Source organism: Danio aesculapii, chromosome 4 (genome assembly GCF_903798145.1).
Source record: "Danio aesculapii chromosome 4, fDanAes4.1, whole genome shotgun sequence".
NCBI classification, from domain to species: Eukaryota; Metazoa; Chordata; class Actinopteri; order Cypriniformes; family Danionidae; genus Danio; species Danio aesculapii.
The window spans coordinates 10,649,714-10,676,483 of record NC_079438.1 but is presented as its reverse complement, the minus strand read 5'-3'; the positions used below and the strand labels follow the sequence as shown (position 1 = coordinate 10,676,483).

The following is a 26,770-nucleotide window of genomic DNA, read 5'->3' as shown; positions in this document are numbered from 1 at the left end:
ACTTAATCAAGAGAAAGTGGTGTTTTTTAGGAAATGGTGGGAGGTGGGAATAACAAGAGTAAGGGATATTTTATATGAATTTAAGGAAGGATTCTTACCGGTGCAGTATATTATTGATGTGATGGATGAAGCAAAGGAGGATTTTAACAGACAAGACTTAATAAAGGAATACGACATAATTAAAAATGCCATACCTGCAGAATGGTTAACAAGAATAGAAAATATGGAAGAAAATAAACCAAGTAAAGATGTGAGTGTAAGATTTGGAGAGAAATGGTGGGATTTTAAAGATTGTACAGTGAAAATGATTTATGGGTTTTTTAGAGATGGGGTTTTTAAGAAACCTGGTGCAAATCAGTACTGGATACGGCTGTTTAAAGATGTAAAAGAAGACAACATATGGGATAATATAAATGACAAATTTGTACAATCAAAACTGGAGAATTTAGAATATATTATCAGGAGTGAAGCAGAAACAAACACATTGTTGTGAAGCTATGATGTAAAATGGACCTTTTTAATGTTTTGTCTTAAGTGTAATCTGTATAAATAAGTGAATTGTATGAATTTTGAACAGTATAATAAAAGAAAAAAAAATGTGACCACCTGGGAGAAAGATAGCGTTTTGGTCAAATGGAGGCAGGTGGACTTGAGGGTGAAGCAGCTGGACTTGAGGGTCCTAGAAAACCCATAGTAACTGTTATTCTCTGGCCTTCAAGGGAATAGAATGCTATTTTAGCTTTTTTGTGCGGTGCTGGCAAAAAAAAAAAACAGGTCCCATCTAGATTTGAATTTAGATCGCTGGATGCAGAGTGCTATCCATTACATTATGGAACCTCAAGATGGTGTAGAGCTGCTGCCCGAGATGAAGATGATGAATTAAAAAACTGGCCTTGCAGGAAAGTAGCAGAAGGTCCATCCAAGGCAAGGCCAATGTGCATTGATTTCTGAGTAACTCGTCATTCGGCATGCAGGGCTCCTCACACATTTACTGGAGCATTACTAGGTAGGGCCTTCAAAAGAAAAGCACGCCATTCTAGGCAATTTAACGACTAATTGGCAGGCAGGGCAAAGAAGCCACTACAAAACAGATGTGATCTTATTTTTTCTTTTTCGACCACGTCTAAAATGTTCAATTTTGATTGTGAAAAGGGGAATTAGCTTAAATGGTAGAACGGTCGCTTAGCATGCATAAGAGAGGTATCTGGATCGATGCCCGCATTATCCACTTCTGGCCATAGGAATCATCACCAGAAGCGATGTGACCACCTGGGAGAAAGATAGCGTTTTGGTCAAATGGAAGCAGGTGGACTTAAGGGTGAAGCGGCTAGGATTTTTGGGTGACTTTCATTCAACTGACCCTGTGCCCAAAACAGAACAACAACATTGCTTTGCCGAAACCCGGGATCGAACCAGGGACCTTTAGATCTTCAGTCTAACGCTCTCCCAACTGAGCTATTTCGGTTGCCATGACACAGCTTTCCTGCAGCAGGGATGTCTGTGAGACCAAGCTGAGCCCTTAAGTGCATCTGAGGCATAAGAGAGTAAAAATTTGGCCAGTACGGGTATCGAACCCGCGACCTTGGCGTTATTAGCACCACGCTCTAACCAACTGAGCTAACCGGCCGTTTTCTTATCAGTGTGCTGGAAAACCCAGAGTTAGTGTCATTCTTTGGCCTTCAAGGGAACAGGATTTACTGGAGCAGGACTAGGTAGGGCCTTCAAAAGAAAAGCACGCTATTCTAGGCAATTTGACGACTAAATGGCAGGCAGGGCAAAGAAGCCACCACAGAACAGATGTGATCTTATTTTTTTTTTTTTTACCACGTCTAAAATGTTTAATTTGGCTTGTGAAAAGGGGAATTAGCTCAAATGGTAGAGTGCTCGCTTAGCATGTGAGAGGTAGCGGGATCGATGCCCGCATTCTCCACTTGTGTTTTCATGCCTTTCACAGTGGCTTTTATTGCAAAGCTGGTTGCACCTGGAGGGTTTAGAGCGAATTTCCTTACGTCAGCTTTGCCGGTTCTGTGTAGTACTAATCATTGCAATCCTTCAGAAGCCCAATCAAGTCACAGTTTTCTTTTATTCAATGGCGCGTCCGCAGTGGGAAATCAAAGCACTAAATATATAGCAGAGTGCTGTCGATTAGCCCATAGGAATCATCACCAGAAGCGATGTGACCACCTGGGAGAAAGATAGCGTTTTGGTCAAATGGAAGCAGGTGGACTTGAGGGTGAAGCAGCTGGACTTGAGGGTCCTAGAAAACCCATAGTAACTGTTATTCTCTGGTCTTCAAGGGAATAGAATGCTATTTTAGCTTTTTTGTGTGGTGCTGGCAAAAAAAACAGGTCCCATCTAGATTTGAATTTAGATCGCTGGATGCAGAGTGCTATCCATTACATTATGGAACATCAAGATGGTGTAGAGCTGCTGCCTGAGATGAAGATGATGAATTAAAAAACTGGCCTTGCAGGAAAGTAGCGGAAGGTCCATCCAAGGCAAGGCCAATGTGCATTGATTTCTGAGTAACTCGTCATTCGGCATGCAGGGCTCCTCACACATTTACTGGAGCATTACTAGGTAGGGCCTTCAAAAGGAAAGCACGCCATTCTAGGCAATTTGACGACTAAATGGCAGGCAGGGCAAAGAAGCCACCACAGAACAGATGTGATCTTATTTTTTCTTTTTCGACCACGTCTAAAATGTTCAATTTTGACTGTGAAAAGGGGAATTAGCTTAAATGGTAGAACGGTCGCTTAGCATGCATGAGAGAGGTAGCTGGATCGATGCCCGCATTATCCACTTCTGTTTTCATGCCTTTCACACTGGCTTTTATTGCAAAGCTGGTTGCACCTGGAGCGTTTAGAGCGAATTTCCTTACGTCAGCTTTGCCGGTTCTGTATAGTACTAATCATTGCAATCCTTCAGAAGCCCTATCAAGTCACAGTTTTCTTTTATTCGATGGCGCGTCCGCAGTGGGAAATCAAAGCACTAAATATATAGCAGAGTGCTATCAATTAAGCCATAGGAATCATCACCAGAAGCGATGTGACCACCTGGGAGAAAGATAGCGTTTTGGTCAAATGGAAGCAGGTGGACTTAAGGGTGAAGCGGCCAGGCTTTTTGGGTGACTTTCATTCAACTGACCCTGTGCCCAAAACAGAACAACAACATTGCTTTGCCGAAACCCGGGATCGAACCAGGGACCTTTAGATCTTCAGTCTAACGCTCTCCCAACTGAGCTATTTCGGCTGCCATGACACAGCTTTCCTGCAGCAGGGATGTCTGTGAGACCAAGCTGAGCCCTTAAGTGCATCTGAGGCATAAGAGAGTAAAAATTTGGCCAGTACGGGTATCGAACCCGCGACCTTGGCGTTATTAGCACCACGCTCTAACCAACTGAGCTAGCCGGCCGTTTTCTTACCAGTGTGCTGGAAAACCCAGAGTTAGTGTGATTCTTTGGCCTTCAAGGGAACAGGATGCTATTTTAACTTTTTTTGCATCTGAGGCATAAGAGAGTAAAAATTTGGCAAGTACGGGTATCGAACCCGCGACCTTGGCGTTATTAGCTCCACGCTCTAACCAACTGAGCTAACCGGCCGTTTTCTTACCAGTGTGCTGGAAAACACAGAGTTAGTGTCATTCTTTGGCCTTCAAGGGAACAGGATGCTATTTTAACTTTTTTTGTGCGCTGCTGGCAAAATGAAAACAGGTCCCACCGAGATTTGAACTCGGATCACTGGATTCAGAGTCCAGAGTGCTAACCATTACACCATGGACCCTTAAGATGATATAGAGCTGCTGCCCGACATGAAGATGATGAATTGAAAAAATGGCCTTGCAGGAAAGTAGCAGAAGGTCCATCCAAGGCAAGGCCAATGTGCATTGATTTCTGAGTAACTCGTCATTCGGCATGCAGGGCTCCTCACACATTTACTGGAGCAGGACTAGGTAGGGCCTTCAAAAGAAAAGCACACTATTCTAGGCAATTTGACGACTAAATGGCAGGCAGGGCAAAGAAGCCACCACAGAACAGATGTGATCTTATTTTTTTTTTTTTTTACCACGTCTAAAATGTATAATTTGGCTTGTGAAAAGGGGAATTAGCTCAAATGGTAGAGCGCTCGCTTAGCATGTGAGAGGTAGCGGGATCGATGCTCGCATTCTCCACTTGTGTTTTCATGCCTTTCACAGTGGCTTTTATTGCAAAGCTGGTTGCACCTGGAGGGTTTAGAGCGAATTTCCTTACGTCAGCTTTGCCGGTTCTGTGTAGTACTAATCATTGCAATCCTTCAGAAGCCCAATCAAGTCACAGTTTTCTTTTATTCAATGGCGCGTCCGCAGTGGGAAATCAAAGCACTAAATATATAGCAGAGTGCTGTCGATTAGCCCATAGGAATCATCACCAGAAGCGATGTGACCACCTGGGAGAAAGATAGCGTTTTGGTCAAATGGAAGCAGGTGGACTTGAGGGTGAAGCAGCTGGACTTGAGGGTCCTAGAAAACCCATAGTAACTGTTATTCTCTGGTCTTCAAGGGAATAGAATGCTATTTTAGCTTTTTTGTGTGGTGCTGGCAATAAAAAAAACAAGTCCCATCTAGATTTGAATTTAGATCGCTGGATGCAGAGTGCTATCCATTACATTATGGAACATCAAGATGGTGTAGAGCTGCTGCCCGAGATGAAGATGATGAATTAAAAAACTGGCCTTGCAGGAAAGTAGCGGAAGGTCCATCCAAGGCAAGGCCAATGTGCATTGATTTCTGAGTAACTCGTCATTCGGCATGCAGGGCTCCTCACACATTTACTGGAGCATTACTAGGTAGGGCCTTCAAAGAAAAGCACGCCATTCTAGGCAATTTGACGACTAAATGGCAGGCAGGGCAAAGAAGCCACCACAGAACAGATGTGATATTATTTTTTCTTTTTCGACCACGTCTAAAATGTTCAATTTTGACTGTGAAAAGGGGAATTAGCTTAAATGGTAGAACGGTCGCTTAGCATGCATGAGAGAGGTAGCTGGATCGATGCCCGCATTCTCCACTTGTGTTTTCATGCCTTTCACACTGGCTTTTATTGCAAAGCTGGTTGCTCCTGGAGGGTTTAGAGCGAATTTCCTTACGTCAGCTTTGCCGGTTCTGTGTAGTACTAATCATTGCAATCCTTCAGAAGCCCTATCAAGTCACAGTTTTCTTTTATTCAATGGCGCGTCCGCAGTGGGAAATCAAAGCACTAAATATATAGCAGAGTGCTGTCGATTAGCCCATAGGAATCATCACCAGAAGCGATGTGACCACCTGGGAGAAAGATAGCGTTTTGGTCAAATGGAAGCAGGTGGACTTAAGGGTGAAGCGGCTAGGCTTTTTGGGTGACTTTCATTCAACTGACCCTGTGCCCAAAACAGAACAACAACATTGCTTTGCCGAAACCCGGGATCGAACCAGGGATCGAACCAACTTTAGATCTTCAGTCTAACGCTCTCCCAACTGAGCTATTTCGGCTGCCATGACACAGCTTTCCTGCAGCAGGGATGTCTGTGAGACCAAGCTGAGCCCTTAAGTGCATCTGAGGCATAAGAGAGTAAAAATTTGGCCAGTACGGGTATCGAACCCGCGACCTTGGCGTTATTAGCACCACGCTCTAACCAACTGAGCTAACCGGCCGTTTTCTTACCAGTGTGCTGGAAAACCCAGAGTTAGTGTCATTCTAAGTGGTTGCTAGGCGGTTGCTAAGGTGTTTCTAGGTGGTTGCTAGGCGGTTGCTAAGGTGTTGCTAGGTGGTTGCTAGGCTGTTGCTAAGGTGTTGCTAGGTGGTTGCTAAGGTGTTGCTAGGTGGTTGCTAGGCGGTTGCTAGGTGGTTGCTAGGCGGTTGCTAAGGTGTTGCTATGTGGTTGCTTAGGTGTTGCTATGTGGTTGCTAAGGTGTTGCTAAGTAGTTGCTAGGCGGTTGCTAAGGTGTTGCTAGGTGGTTGCTAAGGTGTTACTAGGCGGTTGCTAAGGTGTTGCTAGGTGGTTGCTAGGCGGTTGCTAAGGTGTTGCTAGGTGGTTGCTAGGCGGTTGCTAAGGTGTTGCTATGTGGTTGCTAAGGTGTTGCTATGTGGTTGCTAAGGTGTTGCTAAGTAGTTGCTAGGCGGTTGCTAAGGTGTTGCTAGGTGGTTGCTAAGGTGTTGCTAGGTGGTTGCTAAGGTGTTGTTAGGCGGTTGCTAAGGTGTTGCTAGGTGGTTGCTAGGCTGTTGCTAAGGTGTTGCTAGGTGGTTGCTAAGGTGTTGCTAGGTGGTTGCTAGGCGGTTGCTAAGGTGTTGCTAGGGGGTTGCTAAGGTGTTGCTAGGTGGTTGCTAAGGTGTTGCTAGGTGGTTGCTAGGCTGTTGCTAAGGTGTTGCTAGGTGGTTGCTAAGGTGTTGCTAGGTGGTTGCTAGGCGGTTGCTAAGGTGTTGCTAGGGGGTTGCTAAGGTGTTGCTAGGTGGTTGCTAAGGTGTTGCTAGGTGGTTGCTAGGCGGTTGCTAAGGTGTTGCTAGGCGGTTGCTAAGGTGTTGCTAGGTGGTTGCTAGGTGGTTGCTAGGCGGTTGCTAAGGTGTTGCTATGTGGTTGCTTAGGTGTTGCTATGTGGTTGCTAAGGTGTTGCTAAGTAGTTGCTAGGCGGTTGCTAAGGTGTTGCTAGGTGGTTGCTAAGGTGTTACTAGGCGGTTGCTAAGGTGTTGCTAGGTGGTTGCTAGGCGGTTGCTAAGGTGTTGCTAGGCGGTTGCTAAGGTGTTGCTAGGTGGTTGCTAGGCGGTTGCTAAGGTGTTGCTATGTGGTTGCTAAGGTGTTGCTATGTGGTTGCTAAGGTGTTGCTAAGTAGTTGCTAGGCGGTTGCTAAGGTGTTGCTAGGTGGTTGCTAAGGTGTTACTAGGCGGTTGCTAAGGTGTTGCTAGGTGGTTGCTAGGCAGTTGCTAAGGTGTTGCTAGGCGGTTGCTAAGGTGTTGCTAGGTGGTTGCTAGGCGGTTGCTAAGGTGTTGCTATGTGGTTGCTAAGGTGTTGCTATGTGGTTGCTAAGGTGTTGCTATGTGGTTGCTAGGCGGTTGCTAAGGTGTTGCTAGGTGGTTGCTACGCGGTTGCTAAGGTGTTGCTAGATGGTTGCTAGGCGGTTGCTAAGGTGTTGCTAGGTGGTTGCTAGGCGGTTGCTAAGATGTTGCTAGGTGGTTGCTAAGGTGTTGCTAGGTGGTTGCTAGGTGGTTGATAAGGTGTTGCTATGTGGTTGCTATGTGGTTGCTAAGGTGTTGCTATGTGGTTGCTAGGCGGTTGCTAAGGTGTTGCTAGGTGGTTGCTATGCGGTTGCTAAGGTGTTGCTATGCGGTTGCTAAGGTGTTGCTAAGTGGTTGCTAGGCGGTTGCTAAGGTGTTTCTAGGCGGTTGCTAAGGTGTTGCTATGTGGTTGCTAAGGTGTTGCTAGGCGGTTGCTAGGCGGTTGCTAAGGTGTTGCTAGGTGGTTGCTAGGCGGTTGCTAAGGTGTTGCTAAGTGGTTGCTATGCAGTTGCTAAGGTGTTGCTAGGTGGTTGCTAGGTGGTTGCTAGGCGGTTGCTAAGGTGTTGCTAAGTGGTTGCTAGGTGGTTGCTATGCGGTTGCTAAGGTGTTGCTAGGTGGTTGCTAAGGTGTTGCTAAGTGGTTGCTAGGTGGTTGCTAGGCGGTTGCTAAGGTGTTGCTAGGTGGTTGCTAGGCGGTTGCTAAGGTGTTGCTAAGTGGTTGCTATGCGGTTGCTAAGGTGTTGCTAGGTGGTTGCTAAGGTGTTGCTATGTGGTCTTTTGCTCTCAGATGTGGTTTGGGTCTAAATATGTTTCTTTTTTTTTTCTCTGACAGTTTACATCAAAAATTAATAGAATGTTGAAGCCAGCCAAATAAGGAAGCCCATCTCCCAAAAATGCGCTGATTAAGTGCAAAATGACAAAAAGACACCACAATTTTGTGTAATTTTTTAGAACTTTGTGTGTGAATATTTTTTATCTGCTCATATAATGAAAACTGAATTCAAATTGAACAATGTTGAAACAACAGGACATAATTTTGTTGCCCTTTTTAAATCAATATTTTCAGAGGTTTGTGCACTAATGCTGTTCTCTAATATAGATTGCACAAAAATTAAGGTGTCAAGGTGACTTTTCATAAGACAGTCACAGATACAAAAGAAAAGTGTACATTTAGGATTCCATTAAAATCCCATATACTTGTCATATAAGTCGTATTAGACAATCTGTTGGATTCCTTTAGGTTTTAAGGTTCCAAAAACAAATAGGAATTCTAAATGGAATCCTATACAGAAATCCTATTGGAATTTCTAAAATATTTTGGAACCTTTCCAAGGAAAGGATAAAGGATTCCAATTGGATTTCTTTATAGGATTCCATTGAGAATTCCAGTTGGAATTTCCACGTGGGGTGCGTGCATACAATTCTGAACAGTATCTCAAGCATAAATGTCAGACATCCACTAGACTGTTTAGAGCTGACTCCAGATCTGTGAAACGGATCCACAATCAAATAGAACACACACACTTAAAGTATAATCTGTTTCTTATCCGAGGCTGAGTGTAGTCTCAGTCGTCTTTATCAAAACTGGTTAAAAACCGGTACAATCTACATTCAGGCAGTTATATCCTTACCGGCTGACAACACTTTCTCATCACAGCACAGACCTGCGTCACACCGCTCGCTCACCGATAAGCTCTGCAGCTACCTGGACACTAAGGGACACTGGTTTGTTTGCAAGATTCAGAAGAGGAAGGCATTTCCGTTAGGGGGCAATGAGCAAAATAAGCAAGTCGACTTTGTGGAAATACCAACCGACGTAGTCGGCAGGGTTCGAACCTGCGTGGGGAGACCACAATGGATTTCGAGTCCATCCCCTTAACCTCTCGGCCACGACTACACCTGGCCTTGACTCGTCTGCTCTGTTGGCCGGATGTGGGCAACACTAGATACAGCAGAGGTTGGGGTGAGAAATCCAGCCATGGCCTGAGGTGACAAAAACTCAGCCCAGCATGGCTTTCCGTTAACAGGTACGCACTGCTGTGACCGGGATTCAAACTGGGATTTCTCTGGCTACAACACAGAGTACAGATCACTGTACAGTCGCGGCAAACCACTGTCGCTCACCCACAGCTGCCTGGTCACTAAGTGACAGGGGCTTGTTTGTGAGATGCAGAGAAGGATTGCAATTACGTATAGGAGGCTTGAAAGAAAAGAGAACAACAACATAAGTGGACGTGCAAAACAACGTAGTCGGCAGGATTCGAACCTGCGCGGGGAAACCCCAATGGATTTCTAGTCCATCGCCTTAACCACTCGGCCACGACTACAGACGTCTGCTTGCTCTCTCCTGCTGAGGTGGCAACCAAGCACAGGGTCAACAGGGGTAGAGGAAGGTGCACTAGCTCTTGTGCAACGTTTCCGTACAATCTCTGGGAAGCAGGGAAAGCATAGCTCTCTAACACACTCAGCTAACTTCATGGGCACTCTTTCCACACAAGCTGATGATCTGAATTCAGAGCAAAAGCCACAGTTCCTCTCACAGAGAGAAAAAGCAAAAGCAGCTGGCTGTTCCGTAGTCGGCAGGGTTCGAACCTGCGCTGGGAGACCCTAATGGATTTCAAGTCCATCGCCTTAACCTCTCAGCCACGACTACGCATGGTGGCAGCCCGTTGACTTTTTCTGCTGAATTTGGGCAACATTGAACGCAGCACAGTTGGGGCATAAATGGCCTGAGGTTGTAAAAAGCGGCACAAGCATTGCTCGCAGTTAACAGGAACACGCTGCCGTGACCCGGATTCGAACCGGGGTTGCTGCAGCCACAACGCAGAGTACTGACCACTATACGATCACGGCACACCGCTCGCTCACCGATAAGCTCTGCAGCTACCTGGACACTAAGGGACACTGGTTTGTTTGCAAGATTCATAGGAGGACGGCATTTCCGTTAGGGGGCAATGAGCAAAATAAGCAAGTGGACTTTGTGGAAATACCAACCGACGTGGTTGGCAGGGTTCGAACCTGCGCGGGGACACCCCAATGGATTTCGAGTCGATCCCCTTAACCTCTCGGCCACGACTACACCTGGCCTTGACTTGTCTGCTCTGTTGGCCGGATGTGGGCAACACTAGATACAGCAGAGGTTGGGGTGAGAAATCCAGCCATGGCCTGAGGTGACGAAAACTCAGCCCAACATAGCTTTCTGTTAACAGGTACGCGCTGCTGTGACCGGGATTCAAACTGGGATTTCTCTGGCCATAACACAGAGTACGGATCACTGTACAGTCGCGGCAAAACACTGTCGCTCACCCACAGCTGCCTGGTCTCTAAGTGACAGGGGCTTGTTTGTGAGATGCAGAGGAGGATTGCAATTACGTATAGGAGGTTTGAAAGAAAAGAGAACAACAACATAAGTGGACGTGCAAAACAACATAGTCAGCAGGATTCGAACCTGCGCGGTGGAAACCCCAATGGATTTCTAGTCCATCGCCTTAACCACTCGGCCACGACTACAGACGTCTGCTTTCTCTCTCCTGCTGAGGTGGCAACCAAGCACAGGGTCAACAGGGGTGGAGGAAGGTGCACTAGCTCTTGTACAACTTTTCCGTATCTCTGGGAAGCAGGGACAGCATAGCTCCCTAATCTAACACACTCAGCTAACTTCATGGGCACTCTTTCCACACAAGCTGATGATCTGAATTCAGAGCAACGTGCTCTCGCAGGCCACACCACAATGGACAGCCACCAAGTGATATGAAAATAACAACGAGGTCTCTGAAAAACAGACAGGCCTTCGCCCGAACAGGGACTTGAACCCTGGACCCTCAGATTAAAAGTCTGATGCTCTACCGACTGAGCTATCCGGGCTCCTGTCTGTGGAAGATCCTATTTGCGGAGTTGGCCCTCTGCAAGCCCCTTGCCCCCCGACAACACTTTCTCATCACAGCACAGACCTGCGTCCTCTTAAAAAAACAGATGCAGTCGTCCTCCAGGAAATGGCGTTTCAGAGCTGTGCCATGCCACTGCTGAGCTGCACCGTGAAAGACATTGAAGTCATTAGGTGTTACCAAAGCCATGGTCCAAAAGCATGGCCAAAAGCACATTTCGCCTGGGCCTTTTGGAACTGTGCTAGCATCAGTCTTGAAAAGAGCTGTGCATAAAGCAACTCTCCAGAAGCAGATGGAGTGGGAAAAATGTGCCACAAAGGGACAGCCAAAAAGGACTGGGCGACTTGGAAAAAAAACTATCAAATCCCAATTTTGATGAGCCGTACAAGATGTTGCTGTCGATTTATTGAACGTTTCTCTAGGCAACATCAGAGTGTAGGGACTACAAAAAAAGCTAAATTGCGACTAGTCGCTGGACTTGAATTATTTAATATGGGATTAAACACGCAGGCCCGCAACCAAACGTCGCAAAAGCCACAGTTCCTCTCACAGAGAGAAAAAGCAAAAGCAGCTGGCTGTTCCGTAGTCAGCAGGGTTCGAACCTGCGCGGGGAGACCCCAATCGATTTCAAGTCCATCACCTTAACCTCTCGGCCACGACTACGCATGGCGGCAGCCCGTTGACTTTTTCTGCTGAATGTGGGCAAAATTGAACGCAGCACAGTTGGGGCATAAATGGCCTGAGGTTGTAAAAAGCGGCACAAGCATTGCTCGCAGTTAACAGGAGCACGCTGCCGTGACCCGGATTCGAACTGGGGTTGCTGCGGCCACAACGCAGAGTACTGACCACTATACGATCACGGCAGACCACTCGCTCACCGATAAGCTCTGCAGCTGCCTGGACACTAAGGGACACTGGTTTGTGACCGGGATTCAAACTGGGATATCTCTGGCCACAACACAGAGTACGGATCACTGTACGGTCGCGGCAAACCACTGTCGCTCACCCACAGCTGCCTGGTCACTAAGTGACAGGGGCTTGTTTGTGAGATGCAGAGAAGGATTGCAATTACGTATAGGAGGCTTGAAAGAAAAGAGAACAACAACATAAGTGGACGTGCAAAACAACGTAGTCGGCAGGATTCAAACCTGCGCGGGGAAACCCCAATGGATTTCTAGTCCATCGCCTTAACCACTCGGCCACGACTACAGACGTCTGCTTGCTCTCTCCTGCTGAGGTGGCAACCAAGCACAGGGTCAACAGGGGTAGAGGAAGGTGCACTAGCTCTTGTGCAACTTTTCCGTACAATCTCTGGGAAGCAGGGACAGCATAGCTCTCTAATCTAACACACTCAGCTAACTTCATGGGCACTCTTTCCACACAAGCTGATGATCTGAATTCAGAGCAACGTGCTCTCGCAGGCCACACCACAATGGACAGCCACCAAGTGATATGAAAATAACAACGAGGTCTCTGACAAACAGACAGGCCTTCGCCCGAACATGGACTTGAACCCTGGACCCTCAGATTAAAAGTCTGATGCTCTACCGACTGAGCTATCCGGGCTCCTGTCTGTGGAAGCTCCTATTTGCGGAGTTGGCCCTCTGCAAGCCCCTTGCCCCCCGACAACACTTTCTCATCACAGCACAGACCTGCGTCCTCTTAAAAAAAACAGATGCAGTCGTCCTCCAGGAAACGGCGTTTCAGAGCTGTGCCATGCCACTGCTGAGCTGCACCGTGAAAGACATTGAAGTCATTAGGTGTTACCAAAGCCATGGTCCAAAAGCACATTTCGCCTGGGCCTTTTGGAACTGTGCTAGCATCAGTCTTGAAAAGAGCTGTGCATAAAGCAACTCTCCAGAAGCAGATGGAGTGGGGAAAATGTGCCACAAAGGGACAGCCAAAAAGGACTGGGCGACTTGGAAAAAAACTATCAAATCCCAATCTTGATGAGCCGTACAAGATGTTGCTGTCGATTTATTGAACGTTTCTCTAGGCAACAAAAGCTAAATTGCGACTAGTCGCTGGACTTGAATTATTTAATATGGGATTAAACACGCAGGCCCGCAACCATGCACCAGCTGCACCATGAAAGACCTTGAAGTCATTAGGTGTTACCAAAGCCATGGTCCAAAAGCATGGCCAAAAGCACATTTCGCCTGGGCCTTTTGGAACTGTGCTAGCATCAGTCTTGAAAAGAGCTGTGCATAAAGCAACTCTCCAGAAGCAGATGGAGTGGGGAAAATGTGCCACAAAGGGACAGCCAAAAAGGACTGGGCGACTTGGAAAAAAAACTATCAAATCCCAATCTTGATGAGCCGTACAAGATGTTGCTGTCGATTTATTGAACGTTTCTCTAGGCAACATCAGAGTGTAGGGACTACAAAAAAAGCTAAATTGCGACTAGTCGCTGGACTTGAATTATTCAATATGGGATTACATACGCAGGCCCACAACCAAACGTCGCAAAAGCCACAGTTCCTCTCACAGAGAGAAAAAGCAAAAACAGCTGCCTGTTCCTGAGCAAGCAGGGTTCGAACCTGCTCGGGGAGACCCCAATGGATTTCAATTCCATCGCCTTAACCTCTCGGCCACGACTACGCATGGTGGCAGCCCTTTGACTTTTTCTGCTGAATTTGGGCAACATTGAACGCAGCACAGTTGGGGCATAAATGGCCTGAGGTTGTAAAAAGCGGCACAAGCATTGCTCGCAGTTTACAGGAACACGCTGCCGTGACCCGGATTCAAACCGGGGTTGCTGCGGCCACAACGCAGAGTACTGATCACTATACGATCACGGCACACCGCTTGCTCACCGATAAGCTCTGCAGCTGCCTGGACACTAAGGGACACTGGTTTGTTTGCGAGATTCAGAGGAGGACGGCTTTTCCGTTAGGGGGCAATGAGCAAAAACAGCAAGTGGACTTTGTGGAAATACCAACTGACATAGTCGGCAGGATTCGAACCTGCGCAGGGAAACCCCAATGGATTTCGAGTCCATCGCCTTAACCTCTCAGCCACGACTACACCTGGCCATGACTCGTTTGCTCTGTTGGCCGGATGTGGGCAACACTAGATACAGCAGAGGTTGGGGTGAGAAATCCAGCCATGGCCTGAGGTGACGAAAACTCAGCCCAGCATGGCTTTCCGTTAACTGGTACGCGCTGCTGTGACTGGGATTCAAACTGGGATTTCTCTGGCCACAACACAGAGTACGGATCACTGTACGGTCGCGGCAAACCACTGTCGCTCACCCACAGCTGCCTGGTCACTAAGGGACTGGGGCTTGTTTGTGAGATGCAGAGGAGGATTGCAATTACGTATAGGAGGCTTGAAAGAAAAGAGAACAACAACATAAGTGGACATGCAAAATAACATACTCAGCAGGATTCGAACCTGCGCGGGGAAACCCCAATGGATTTCTAGTCCATCTAGTCCATCCTAGATTAAAAGTTGCTCTACCGACTGAGCTATCTGGGCACCTGTTTGCGGAGTTGGCCCTCTGAAAGCCCCTTGCCATAGCTTAGCAGAACCTTTTAGGTTCATCTCAAGAAGGTTTTCACAGCTACTGTGTTTCATCCACCAAACATTGCTCCCAAATTGAAGTGAGACCTTCAAAGACAACCCAGATGGGACTTGAACCAACAATCCCAAGCCCCGGAGGTTGATGCCTTATCCATTAGGCCACTGGGCCATTTTGCCTAGTACCGCCGCTCCCTATACGCAGAGTACGCAGGCTGCGTAGGGCCTCACCTCCGAAGGGGGGCACCATCTCCGGTGCTCAAAAAAAAAATCTCTTCCTTGTATATTAATATTAACAAAAGAATTAATATACATAAAAAATAATACATTTATATTTTTAAATGCATTTTATGATGAACGCAAAAAAACGTGACACGTGTCAAGACATTTTTTGCGTTCACGCGCGCGTACGCGCATTCACGCGGCCCGGTCCACCTGTGTTCGCACCTTTGCGGCTGCTAGCAGATAGATTAATGCAATACAATGCTCGGGAAAAGACAACAACAGTCTGGGGCTGAGAAGAGAAAAAGAAAAAAAGCACAAGATGAATCCCGTGCATCCCTTTCAGGTATGTTCAGTTGTCTGTGAATCTGAAAATCATATTTTATTTGAAGTAACATTACATTAGCGAGGCGAATTAATTAACCCTAAACATCGCCTCAACTCCAACCAATCTGCCTGATTCGCAGTGTAAACTCAGTTTATGTGAATTAATTTCGTGCTTTGCTGCCATTCATTGTTTTTGAGCTATGGTAAGACATACATTTTTTTTTTTTGTTAAAATACTTTTTTTCCACAATAAACCAAGCCGTTTTCTATAGAAGCCAGTTCCCAACTTTGAATAAAAAAGAGAAAAAAAGATGTTTGAGTGGGTTATGGAGACTATAATTCTTTTTAACTAATGCATTGGGAATTATAAAGCACTAAACAGACCATCTGAAACTAAGCTGTAGGTTGTGTGATTCCTTCAAAAGGATAAAATTAATTCTATATTATTTATCCATTATTCATTCATTCATTACAACCTTTTTTCATAGAATTGCATGAGAAAAACTAAAAATTCTAAAACTCAAATTCTGAGATATAAATTCACAATTCCGAGTCATAAAGTCAGAATTTAGATTCTGTCATGCAATTCTGATATATAATGTTGCAATTGTTTAATATAAAAAGTCAGAATTCTGAGAGTTTTTTCCTGTTAAGAATCCACAGTGTGCATCATGTATCATAGCAACCACTGTGTTGCGTCATCTATGATACCATAGACATATTTCTATGTACAATACATATGTCTGCAGTTCCCTTGTACACCCCATGAGGGCACCCTTACAACATGAAATGATTATAGCAGCTGAATTCAGGAAAATTCACATCAACAAAATGTATATCATATTGTTACACATAATGGATAAATATTTTCCAGTGTTGGTTTGACACCAGATTAATAAAGGGACTGAACTGAAAAGAAAAAGAATGAATGAATAATGGATAAATAATATAGAATTAATTTTAGCCTTTTGAAGGAATCACACAACCTACAGCTTAGTTTCAGATGGTCTGTTTAGTGCTTTATAATTCCTTTTAGACCAAATGCCTTAGTTAAAAAGAATTAGTCTCCATAACACACTCAAACATCTTTAAAACCCTCAATTCTGATTTTATATCATGCAATTGCGACTTTATTTCTCAGAATTGTGAGATATAAAGTCTAATATATATAATCTATTATTAAATAGATTATTATAATAATAATTATATATCTAATATATTATCTAATATTATAATTGTGACTTTATAACTATGAGTTGTGACTTTTTATCTCACATTTCTGACTGTATAACTCAAAATCACTCATTCCTTCTTAGAAAAACTGATAAATGTCTTGGATTTATACTGACACTGAAAGTGTTTTTTTTTCATAGATTAAAGTGCAAGTTAAATTAAAAATTTTTTGTAGTTAAGGAACATTATGAAGAGTGCTCGACAAGCCCAATGCCTTGAAAGTGTGTTTTTTTATTGTTTTTTATTACTAATACTTCTGCATTGTACATGCAGGTTCAATGCTAAAATATGTCACAAAAGATGACGAGGTGGCATCATCCAACACTAACCCAGAGGTATCCAGTAGTTGCACAGATGCAGAACCAGGATGCAGCACTGGTGACTGTCCTTCCACCAGCTATGCAGGTACAGGTGCAGTGGCCACAACTGTCAGTCTACACTCCGGCAGAAGTTCTGTGAACACAGGGAGATCACCAGTGCATAAAGAAGTTGAAACTAATGTGGTGTCTCCTACAAGTGCTCTTCCAGCTGATCCTTCTCTCTGGCCATCTCATCTTACAGATTTGGATCGTCTTGAAATTGTAAAGAGAGGACCATATAAAGTAGATTCAGATTTTTCTTTCCCAAAAGACAATGATGGACGAGGATTTAATCGTATGCAATTCTACCGTGTACTCTCAAATGGAGAAAAGTTTTTAAGAAGCTGGCTCATGTATTCAAAGAACAGAAACTGTGTTTTTTGCTTTGCCTGTAAACTCTTCAGTTCAAAAGACACAAACCTGTCAAGGGAGGGTTTCAGTGACTGGTCCAACCTCAGCGAGACTCTTAAGGAATCATGACAATAGCATAGACCACACATAATCCATGCTGAAATGGAGGGAACTTGAGATCCGCTTAAAGAATAAGAAGACAATAGATCATTAAGAACTGACTCTTTTAGAGGCAGAGAAGAAAAGATGGCGAGATGTCCTCACACGGTTAGTCAGCATCACAATATCTCTGGCATCACGAAATCTTGCTTTTAGGGGCTCTTCAGGACATCTTTATGATTCAAATAATGGGAATTTTCTCAAGGAGGTCAAGCTTCTTGCGCTATTTGATCCTGTGATGGAAAATCATTTGTCAAGAATCAAGGACAAAAGCACACGCACACATTATCTTGGACAGCAAACCCAAAATGAGCTGATCGAACTTATAAGCAACAAAATACTGAAGACCATTGTTTCCAATATTAACCTGGCAAAATACTACTCCATTATTCTTGACTGCACACCAGATGCAAGTCACAAAGAACAAATGTCAGTAATATTGCGTTCTGTGACTTTAGACCCAAAGCCAGAGATTAATGAATACTTTTTAGGCTATATGGATGTCTTGGAAACCACTGGGTTGAATCTGTAAAATGTGATATTTGACAGGCTTCAGGAACTTCAGATTCCTTTTGAAAATTGCAGGGGACAGGCCCAGGGAAAAGTCAAGGTGTGCAAGCCAGGCTATTAAAGAAAAACCCAAGAGCTTTGTTTGTACCTTGCGGAGCACATTCAATGAATCTTGTGATAGCAGATGCAGCGAAGGCATCAAAGGATGCTGTTGGATACTTTGGTTATGTCCAGAAACTCTTCACATATTTTTCAGGATCTACACAGTGATGGAGCATCTTGTTAAAGCATGTCCATCTCACATTGAAGTCCTGGAGTGACGTAAGGTGGGAAAGCAGGCTGCAAAGCATTACAGCTGTCAGATACCAAGTGAAGGAGATCAGAGATGCTCTCATTGAAGTACGGCAAACCATGAATGATCCTGTTGCCAAAGTAGAGGCTCAGGCCCTGGCAGAAGAAGTGGCTTCATTCAGGTTTTTGATATGCACAATTGTATGGTTTGATATCCTAACACATATTAACCAGGTGAACAAGATGCTGCAGTCTAAATCAATGCAAATGGATGTTGCTGTTCGACTCATTGAAAGTGCAAAAGATTCTCTTTCAAAATACAGACAGTCTGGTTTTGCAGATGCTCAGTCAATTGCAAAGGAACTCTGTGAGACCCTAAACATAGAGCCTGAGCTTAAAGAGAAGCGGCTGATAAGCACGAAAAGACATTTTGCCTACGAGACTGCAGATGAGCCCATCAGTGATGCCCTCAAAAAGCTTGAGGTAACGTTTTTTTACAGCATTGTTGACTCTGCTTTGGCATCACTTCAAGAGAGATTTGAAATTTTCACTCAGGTCAAAGCAAGATTTGGAGTGCTCCTTGATTTCAGCCAAGTTCAAGGAATGTCAAAAGAAACATTACAGAAACACTGCACTGAGTTAGAAAAAACTCTGACACTGGGGGATGCAGGTTCTGATATTGATGGTCAAGAGCTGGCTCAAGAAATCATAAACCTCCCAAAGTTGCCACCACTTACAACAGCTCTGGAGATGCTATCATTTCTTCACGACAGCCACTTGCAAGAGTTGTACCCAAACCTTTGGATTGCTTTGCGCATCGCTGTAACACTTCCCGTGACAGTTGCCTCTGCTGAGCGAAGTTTTTCTAAGATGAAGCTCATCAAAACATACTTGCGCTCCTCTATGGCACAAGAGCGCTTGAGTGGACTGGCAATAATAAGCATCAACTCTGAATTAGCAAAATCATTATCATATGATGAGCTAATTGATGACTTTGCAGCCAGAAAAAGCAGGGCTGTCCTTTTGTAATCGGTTGAAAATAAGGTAAACTCCTGCAGAAGAAATGTCTGTTTATTTCTTATGTAAAGCATTATCCTTTAATGTAAAGATTTTATTTAGTTTTAAGAATATTTTTTTGTTTTATTAATGAGATTTTGTAAATAGTTGAAAATAAGGAAGACTCTTGCAGAAGACATGTCTGTTTATTTATGTTAAGCATTATCTTATAATGTAAAAATTTTTTTTAATGTTTAAGTATAATTTTTGTTTCATTGATGACCTTTTGTAAATGGTTAAAATAAGGAAAACTCCATTCCAAACATTTTATCATATATATATATATATATATATGTATACATACATATATACATATATAAATAATACACATAAATAAATACATGTTTCAATGCATATTTTTGTGTATGTGTTTTTTTTTTTTTTTGTGGTTTTGGTGGGGGCACCACTGCAAAATTCTGCTTAGGGCACCATTTTGGCCAGCAGCGGTCCTGCGTGGTAGACTCTTGATCAGAGTACTGTCTTAATCATATTAAAATCAGAGTATTGGTGTCCATGTAAACGTACTCACTGAAAGTGCCAGATAATATCACAAACTGTCAAAGACAGTCCATTCGTCAACTTTAAGTAGATCCATGAGCTCTTACATTTCATAAGTTTGACGTGCTTTCCCTCTTACACGCAACTTTTGTAAAACATCTGCTGCATGTTGATGTGTCAGAATCCTTGCTTGTAAAATATAGCCATACTGTAGAATGCTTAGTTTAAGCAAATTAGATGAATGCGATCATGCGCGTTGATGAAGCGAGTCGCTCACTACATGTTCTGTACTGCGCGCTTTGCCTTCTATAAGCTACAATACCAAATGCCTGACATCTGTATCCCTCAAAGCTGTTTAGAATTAAACTTTTAGACTTTTAAACAGCGGATGCGGTGCTCAGAGCCGCGGCACAGCGCGCACATGACAGTTGATAATATCATGCATGGCGCTGTGCGTCAACAAGCATCGCTTCTGATGTGCGACCTGCTTTACGTTCTTGTCGCAGCACCAGTGGCACCGGAATTAGGCATCGAAATTCAAATGCTGATTCGGTCCGGTGCATACCGGTTCCAAGGGTTTCGGTACCCAACCCTAGTATCCATGGCCCCCCAGTAGGGACACTGATTCCACTGAGTAATGTGAATGGCGCATTTTGCAGAAATTAATTTGTGGTACGTGTAAAAATGTGTTTCCTCATAGGAGATGGCCTCCTATGGGTGAGGCCAGACGGAATCTGCGGACGTTTTTTGCTATTTCTGTGCAGATGGTTTCGAATGCTATGTGAAATACAGCTAATGAAAGTGTGCGGGTTAGGAGCTAGTGGGTGATTTAAGTGTGAAGCATTACGCAGAATGTGAGGGGCATGGCTGTGGTTAGGGTGAAGGGGGCTGTGCAGAAGGAATGTGAGTAGGGAGGGTAGACTGTTGGGGAGGGTTAGTAATGGAGGTGGGTGCTTGGTGAAGGGATGTAGAGGAGAAAAAGGTGGGAATACTGGAAGAGGGGTAATGAGTAGGAAGAGGAAGAGCATTAGGACTTGTAGAGAAAGACTGGATAGAAATAAGCTGGGTTGAAGAGTGAGGGAGGTTGGAAGGGAGAGAGAATTGAGGAGGATTAAGGGTGGAAGGGATGGCTGGAAGAGTAGGGCTGGAGTTTTCACTGGAATGTGGAGCTGGAGGCAAAGGGAGGGGGGTGGGAAGTCCGAGAGTGGCGTCATTATCTGGTGGATTATCAATGTTTTGGAATGTTTTGGTAGGTTCAGTTTGTCTAGTTCCATGGGATTGCTTTTCTTGGTTGCTTTCTTTAATGCTCCGGAGAGATTTCGTGCATGCAGGGCTGTGGTGGGTTGAGGATAGGGGGTGTGGTGGCAGCGAGCAGTTTTGCTGTCCTGAGGGGACGAAGTTGGTGATGAGATGGATTCATAGAGTTTTAGTAGTTTAATTTTATTGCAGCTGCTGGGGATGGAGATTCCAGTGTTTATGAGGGTCTAGCGGAGTTCGTTCACTGTCATCTTGTTGAAATTGAGGAATGATGATCTTGCGGAGGCGTATGAAGAAACTAGAGGCTAAGGCTAAGTTTTTTGCTAGGCTTCTTATAGTGAGTTTGGATTAATCTGATTGGCAAACTAATGATTGCAGATGAGAGACCATCTGCGGTCAATCATATCACGTGCTCCTCTCGAAATTAGTTTGTGAAACTTAACTAAATGTAGGCTGCCATTCAGACTTAATTGTTGATTTCAAGAATTCAATTGTTAATTTCATCAACTAAATTGCTACTAGTAAAAATTGGTTTGTCCTCCACACACTTCTCCTCCACTGCTACTTCCTCTCTTCCCTCAAACATACACGGTTCTCACTTCTTGATGTAAATAGTGCAGCAGAAACACTCTGCTCCACTTTAACATCCTGCCTAGGTGAGATCAGTCCTGTCTCCACCAGACCAATGCACCCTACTACCTGGCTGTTAGATGGTCTGAGAATGGTTAGTGTTAGGGCATGTTCTGAGATAACCTAGAACAGCACCCAGGGCAACAGAGAGAGCATGGTACAAATCAAAAGCCTCCACTGACCTCAGCAGGTACCAAACCTAGCTGGTATCATTAGCCTCCCGACTCCATTCGACCAAAACCCCATACTACTATAACAAAATTAACACCACTTCAGACATCCGCAAACTATTTAGGACATTTTATACCCTGCTCTGTCCTCCTCCACCAACTCCTTATCAGCTGGCCTCTTTCTTTACACAAAAAAAAAAAACACTCAAATTAGCAGTCTATTTCCCACCAAATCCAACCTAAATCTCCATTAAACAACACCCTCTGAAGAAAAATTCACTCTCTTCCTTCACTCCACACTGGCACATTCCCAAACACTTTTAAGCAGGTGTAATAGAGGCCAGCTAGTGAAGTGCTGTGCAGGTAAACCTCACTTCTCTGACCTCTAAAGGTGCTCTGGTGACAGATGCTAGGGGCCATAGTCTTTAGCCTCTTTGTTAGAGCAACTGCCATGCGAAAGGTAGCCGGTTCGATCCCAGCTCGGACCGGGTTGGGTGGTATAGGGCCATAAGGGATTACACAGGCCTGGGTAACCTCACTGTTAAAAAAAAAAAAACACCACTCAACACCTCATTGGATGAAAAATACAAACCAGTCTCTCTCCTGATTATTGCCAAAACACTACAAAGGGCTATTTTCAACTAAATTTTCAAATGTTTAGCTCACATCAAACTGCCTGAAGAATATTGGCTTGGAAAAAACATCACCAACTGCTTATTCATCTGCTTATATCACCTTCCCTGCAACTCCACACATTCAACACAATTTCTCAATCCAGCTGGGATCATCCACCACTACCCCATGTAGTTTGGTAAGAAATCTTGAAATCTGATTCTGGATGATCAGTTGTCCTTCAAAGAGGACATTGCTAATACAGCTCCATTGTGCAGATCTGCACTTTTCAACATCAGAAAAATCTGACTCTTCTTAACAGATCATGCTGCACAACTTTTAGTGCAAACTCTTGTAATTTCAAGGCTGGACCCCGACAGTGCTCTTCTAGCCGGATTCCCATCCTGCACCCCTAATCCTCTACAGATGCTCCAGAACGCTGCAGCTCATCTGGTCTTCAATGAGTTTCATGTAACTCCTCTCTTTATCTCTCTGCATTGGTTGCCGCTCGACACTCGTATCAAGTTCAAATGACTGGCACTGCCCCCCCGTACCGCCACCTACTGCTGAAGGTCTACATCCCCTGCAGGAGCCTCCAGTCTGGGAGTAAGCGCAGGCTATAAATCACTTTCCGAAACCTTTTCATTGACTGTTCCATACTGGAGGAATGTCTTTCCATTACCAACTAAATGTAAACGTAAGAATCTCAGTCACAAAAAAAATAAATGAATAAAAAAAATACATAAAAAACATTAATCCATGCACAGCACAATTCATTCACAAAATACAACTCATAAATTCAAAAGAAAAATTGTGAATTAACAAAAATTGGATTTGTGAATTTAAGAGTTGTGTGCTACTTCAAAAAAAATCCAGAGACCTAAGGAGATCACTAAATGTGTCCCTCTGGGGCAGTGGCTTTCTTTGAATACTACATGTGTTTATTGCAACCAAGTTAATCAAGGGTTTTTAACCCTTATAGCAGATGAATCCTTCTGCATGTGTCTAAAATGTATGTCTGGTGCTAAACAAAAGCTAGTGATATTTACAATACACTGTTGTAAATGAAAAACTAGTATCAGAAACAGTATTTGTCTTGTAACATTTGATGTAAGATAGTAACAAACTTACAAGATATTTTAAAACACATAAAATTACCAAGCAGTCTGTTAATGACTTACCCTGAGCATAATGGTACAGGGTGTGGGCCTGCCATCCATGGCAACTGCTCATTGGAAGACAGAGATGGAGCCGTAGAGATGGACCAAAGTAGATCATTTAAAAACCTACTGCAACAGTAAAAAACTTTGCTTTTTGCATTAGTTCGCTGCTGTTTTCTGCCCTCTCTCACCTTGCTTTTGGACACTGCACCACCACGCAATCGGGCCACAAAGAACTTTTCATGCAACCTCTTAAACTTAGGAACCGCCGAAACTGCAAAAAACTTCTGCAAACCAACTCTCAGCAGAGTCTGTCACCCTGGTATCCCAGAACAACTTCCACTCACAAGCGAGTGAATCCCAAGGACGTCACTGAAGTGGAGTCACCAACCAATCAGGAACGCTGTGTTTTGTCGAGGCCAGTCGGCGAAGGAAACTCAAACAAATGTTGTCTTTTGCTGATCTGGTGCAAATTGATCTTAAGCAGTTAAAGATAAGCCAAACCTCTGCTTTTGTGGTTTCTGAGGTGTGATTCTAAGATCTAGAAATATAAGCTAAAATTAATTTGGGACGGTTGTCAAATCATTTTCCACAAACACCAGAATTGAGAACCACTGCTCTGAGGTACTCAAAATAACCAACTATCATACTCAAAATGAATTGCCTTCATAAAGTTACTTCTCTATGTCAGTATATCCCTCTAAATATTTCTTTACAATATTTAAAACAGTTTGATAATTTAGTGAAATAATATAACAGGAACAATAAGCACCCTAGTTTGCATAGGAGTACATCGCAACAGCCAGTTGATAAAAAAGGGTTGGGGCTTCCTGAGCATTTATTTCACTATTACGCCTTCAGTCTGAGACATCTTGCGCACTGGTCCATCCCTCCTGAGAGAGCTCCATCTTAGTTTATGGTTAAACAAGCCGACTTTTATCATACTTGGGGACTTTAATCAGGCAAAACTCACACATGAGCTGCCTAAATTCAAACAGCACATTACATGCCCCACCAGAGGCAATAAAATTTTGGACCATTGCTACACCACAATAAAGGATGCATATCGCTCCGTCGCCAGAGCAGCTCTAGGACTCTCCGATCACTGCCTGGTTCATCTTATACCAACTTACAGGCAAAAACTTAAAACTACTAAGCCAGTATTAAGGACTGTCAAGAGATGGACCAACGACACAGAGCAGGTCTTACAAGCCTGTTTTGAATGCACTGACTGGGATGTTTTTGAAGCTGCAGCCAAAGATCTGGACGAGCTCACAGAGACTGTAACATCATACATCAGTTTCTGTGAGGAGTTATGCATCCCTACCAGGACCTACTTGTCATTTAACAATGATAAACCATGGTTCACACCAAAACTCAGACAGCTTCGTCAGGCCAAAGAGGATGCTTACAGGAGTGGTGACAGGATCCTGTACAATCGGGCCAGGAACACATTGACAAAGGAGATTGGTGTGGCTAAGAAAAGCTATGCCAAAAAGCTGCAAAACCAGTTTTCAGCTAACGACCCTGCATCAGTGTGGAGAGGCTTAAAAGATTTCACTAACTACAAGACACCGTCCCCCAGTATCGACAGCAATAAACATATTGCAAACGAGCTGAATATGTTCTACTGTAGGTTTGACACCTATGACCAGACACCTCACACCCACCCGGACCATCTCCCTACACAGCCATCAACACCACATCAACACAGCCCGGACCATCTCCCTACACGGCCATCAATACCACATCAACACAGCCCGGACCATCTCCCTACACAGCCATCAACACCACATCAACACAGCCCGGACCATCGCCCTACACAGCCATCAACACCTCCAGCCATCTTCCTCTCCCCCCCTGCTCTTCAGATCAGTGAGGAAAATGTGCGTCAGATCTTCAGTAAACCGAAGAGAAGGAAAGCACCAGGGCCAGATGGTGTCTCACCAGCCTGTCTGAGAACCTGCGCTGACCAGCTGGCTCCCATTTTCTCCCATATCTTCAATAGATCACTGGAACAGCGCAAAGTTCCATCCTGCTTTAAGCGCTCCACCATCATCCCAATCCCAAAGAAGCCAAAGATCACAGGACTCAATGACTACAGACCTGTGGCCTTAACATCTGTGGCCATGAAGTCATTCGAAAGACTGGTGCTAGCATATCTGAAGGACATCACTGGACCCCTGCTGGACCCCCTGCAGTTCGCCTATAGAGCAAACCGGTCTGTGGATGATGCAGTCAACATGGGACTGCATTATACCCTACAACATCTGGACAAACCAGGGAACTACACAAGGATTCTGTTTGTGGACTTCAGTTCTGCCTTTAACACCATCGTCCCATCACTGCTTGAGTACAAACTGGCCCAGCTCTCTGTTCCTAGCTCTGTCTGTCAATGGATCACCAGCTTTCTGACAGATAGACAGCAGCTAGTCAGAATGGGCAAAATCACATCCGACAGCCGCACCATCAGCACTGGTGCCCCCCAGGGATGTGTTCTTTCTCCACTGCTCTTCTCCTTGTACACCAACGACTGCACTGCAAAAGACCCCTCCATCAAACTCATTAAGTTTGCAGACGACACTACTGTTATCGGCCTCATCCAGAACGGTGACGAGTCTGCATACAGACAGGAGGTGGAGCGGCTGGCGTTATGGTGCAGATACAACAACCTGGAGCTAAACATGCTCAAAACAGTGGAGATGATAGTGGACTTCAGGAGAAACCCCCCTGCACTCCCCCCACTCACCATCATGAACAGCACTTTGGCTGCAGTAGAGTCATTCAGGTTCCTGGGCACCACCATCTCTCAGGATCTGAAGTGGGACACTCATATAGACTCTATTGTGAAGAAAGCCCAGCAGAGACTGTACTTCCTTCGTCAGCTGAGGAAGTTCAACCTGCCACAGGAGCTGCTCGTACAGTTCTACTCAGCTGTCATCCAATCCATCCTCTGCACTTCAATCACCGTCTGGTTCGGCTCAGCTGCCAAAACTGACCTCCGTAGACTACAGCGAATAGTCCGGACTGCTGAACGAATCACTGGCACAACCCTTCCTACACTTCAAGAACTGTACTCTTCCAGAGTGAGTAAAAGGGCTCGCAAAATCACTCTGGACGCCTCACACCCAGCACACTACCTGTTCGAACTGTTACCGTCTGGTCGGCGCTTCAGAGCACCGAGCACAAAAACAGCCAGACACAGGAAAAGTTTCTTTCCTCAGGCTGTCTACCTTATGAACAGTTAAATATTCCCCTACTGTGCAATAAATATGTGCAATACTTTCTCATACGCACTTGTACACAGCACCTTATATCAATATACAATGCAATACTTTCTACATTCGCACTTGTACACAGCACCTTATAACCTGTATATTTATAACAATCTGTACATACAACTCAACATCCAGGTTTCTTCACTAACCGCATCTGTTTAATGTTCATCATTTTTTATTATTATTATTTTATTTTTTCAGATTATTTTGTGTTGTCACATGTCACTTTATGTACACTGGAAGCTTCTGTAG

General features: G+C 44.4%; 16 non-coding genes and 1 pseudogene across 16 annotated transcripts; 1 reads left to right on the top strand and 16 right to left on the bottom strand.

Annotated features, from left to right (window-relative positions):
- The window catches only part of LOC130222698 (zinc finger protein 850-like), a 100,977-nt pseudogene that overhangs the window by 64,944 nt on the left and 9,263 nt on the right, over nucleotides 1-26,770 (top strand).
- trnaf-gaa (transfer RNA phenylalanine (anticodon GAA)) lies at nucleotides 1,393-1,465 on the bottom strand. The gene has a single exon. It is a non-coding gene; the product is annotated as a tRNA-Phe (tRNA).
- On the bottom strand, nucleotides 1,554-1,627 carry trnai-aau (transfer RNA isoleucine (anticodon AAU)). The gene has a single exon. It is a non-coding gene; the product is annotated as a tRNA-Ile (tRNA).
- Nucleotides 3,180-3,252, bottom strand: trnaf-gaa (transfer RNA phenylalanine (anticodon GAA)). Its single transcript has one exon. It is a non-coding gene; the product is annotated as a tRNA-Phe (tRNA).
- Nucleotides 3,341-3,414, bottom strand: trnai-aau (transfer RNA isoleucine (anticodon AAU)). Its single transcript has one exon. It is a non-coding gene; the product is annotated as a tRNA-Ile (tRNA).
- trnai-aau (transfer RNA isoleucine (anticodon AAU)) lies at nucleotides 3,528-3,601 on the bottom strand. Its single transcript has one exon. It is a non-coding gene; the product is annotated as a tRNA-Ile (tRNA).
- On the bottom strand, nucleotides 3,711-3,782 carry trnaq-cug (transfer RNA glutamine (anticodon CUG)). The gene has a single exon. It is a non-coding gene; the product is annotated as a tRNA-Gln (tRNA).
- On the bottom strand, nucleotides 5,422-5,502 carry trnaf-gaa (transfer RNA phenylalanine (anticodon GAA)). The gene has a single exon. It is a non-coding gene; the product is annotated as a tRNA-Phe (tRNA).
- Nucleotides 5,591-5,664, bottom strand: trnai-aau (transfer RNA isoleucine (anticodon AAU)). Its single transcript has one exon. It is a non-coding gene; the product is annotated as a tRNA-Ile (tRNA).
- On the bottom strand, nucleotides 8,815-8,896 carry trnas-cga (transfer RNA serine (anticodon CGA)). The gene has a single exon. It is a non-coding gene; the product is annotated as a tRNA-Ser (tRNA).
- trnas-aga (transfer RNA serine (anticodon AGA)) lies at nucleotides 9,245-9,326 on the bottom strand. Its single transcript has one exon. It is a non-coding gene; the product is annotated as a tRNA-Ser (tRNA).
- Nucleotides 9,571-9,652, bottom strand: trnas-uga (transfer RNA serine (anticodon UGA)). Its single transcript has one exon. It is a non-coding gene; the product is annotated as a tRNA-Ser (tRNA).
- Nucleotides 9,781-9,852, bottom strand: trnah-gug (transfer RNA histidin (anticodon GUG)). Its single transcript has one exon. It is a non-coding gene; the product is annotated as a tRNA-His (tRNA).
- trnak-uuu (transfer RNA lysine (anticodon UUU)) lies at nucleotides 10,791-10,863 on the bottom strand. Its single transcript has one exon. It is a non-coding gene; the product is annotated as a tRNA-Lys (tRNA).
- trnas-uga (transfer RNA serine (anticodon UGA)) lies at nucleotides 11,465-11,546 on the bottom strand. Its single transcript has one exon. It is a non-coding gene; the product is annotated as a tRNA-Ser (tRNA).
- Nucleotides 12,011-12,092, bottom strand: trnas-aga (transfer RNA serine (anticodon AGA)). Its single transcript has one exon. It is a non-coding gene; the product is annotated as a tRNA-Ser (tRNA).
- trnas-cga (transfer RNA serine (anticodon CGA)) lies at nucleotides 13,829-13,910 on the bottom strand. The gene has a single exon. It is a non-coding gene; the product is annotated as a tRNA-Ser (tRNA).